The following is a 1,518-nucleotide window of genomic DNA, read 5'->3' on the forward strand; positions in this document are numbered from 1 at the left end:
CCCAAGATTTTCAAGTGTATATGAAACATACTACATATTTACCTATTGTATTATTTTGTACAGTTGTAAATTACAATAAATAAATAATTAAAAAAATATATACATATAGAATTTGGGTATAACATACTTCTACAAATATCTATCTGATTCCTAATTATTATCAGTTTGGTTTGTTTATGAACACAATCGTACCATTGATAATTTTTATACTTTCTATACGGTATCTTTTTTTCGTAGCTATTTTTTGTTGGGAGTAAAATTCAATTAGCATTACTCTTATGAAAAACTCGAATTTTACATTTTATTAAAAATAAAGTTAGTAAAATAGGTAGTGATGCAGCGCGAGAGATGCGCTGGGATTTTTTGTGTTCTGATCTACTCCTCACACGTGGGGGATAGAGTGGGTTCAGGGATTCTCAGGTCGATTGTGTAAATATTGTATACATTATTTTATCATTACGTTATTTTATTTATTTATTTTTCATACAGATAGTTTGATTATGTTCATCTTGTTTATTCTTTTGTTTGTTTATATATTTTAAGAGAGTTTTTTTTTTTAATTTATTTTATTTTATTTTTTTTATTTTAGTATGTATGAGATCATTCATCACCATTACCTATTGCCCACAACTGTGTGGCAGATTGTAATATCTACCAATAAATAAATCTATCAATTTATTGTAAAAAAAAAAATAAATAAATAAATAAAATAAAATAGGAAAGAAAAGTATTTTATAAAAGAAAAAAATATATTAAGGAATTTAATACTTATTTATTGATATGCCAAAGATAATAAATACATAAATAAATTTTGATTTATGGAATTTGGGGTGGAAGTCTTTGAAGTTTTGGGTTTGAGGAGGAATTGAGGAATTTAGTGGTGGTATGACGGAACATGTTGTAGGACTGGAACATGATGGACTACTGGAACGTGAGAGACGACTGGAACATGGTGGACTACTGGAGCGGACTTGACTTTGATCTCGACTGGAACTGAATCCTTGACGTAGTTGACTTGGTTCTGGGTCGAGTATGCGTGTCCGTGGGACTCCTGGCCGCCGTAGGAAGCGGCGAAAGCGACGGCTACGAGAGCGGAGAGGACGATCTGGAAACATATTAAATAGTATATAATTCAATTATATTAATAATTATTTATTAAGCGAACTAAAGTGGATATAACACTCACGAGCTTGTACATGTTGATGACTGAATGTGCCCAATCCAGGCCCCTCCTCGATATATATACCTACTCGTCCAGAACCACCGTTCACTTTTTAGGGACCTTCACGCATGTTGGAGTAGGAAGGTCAGTCACCCATGTTAATAGAACGGTGATAGTAACCATTACCAATACAAAAAAAAGGGGGGGTATATGTATGTTTAAGAAAAATACACATAAAATAAGAATAAATTAATTATGGATTTTAAATATATTAAAAAATGTTTGTGTTATAAGCAGAATAATTAGTAATGGATATTAAATAAATTATATTAAAAATGTAAATTAATAAAAAAAAA

General features: G+C 30.2%; 1 long non-coding RNA gene across 1 annotated transcript; it reads right to left on the reverse strand.

Moving 5' to 3' along the window:
* Positions 1-752: 752 nt before the first annotated feature.
* Positions 753-1,271, reverse strand: LOC136796642 (uncharacterized). Its single transcript, XR_010844402.1, has 2 exons — positions 1,187-1,271; positions 753-1,105 (listed from the first exon to the last, which is right to left on the reverse strand). It is a non-coding gene; the product is annotated as an uncharacterized lncRNA (long non-coding RNA).
* Positions 1,272-1,518: the final 247 nt, after the last annotated feature.

This window comes from Halyomorpha halys, unplaced genomic scaffold (assembly GCF_000696795.3).
Source record: "Halyomorpha halys isolate HHAL.00 unplaced genomic scaffold, Hhal_1.1 Scaffold142.1, whole genome shotgun sequence".
Taxonomy (NCBI): Eukaryota; Metazoa; Arthropoda; class Insecta; order Hemiptera; family Pentatomidae; genus Halyomorpha; species Halyomorpha halys.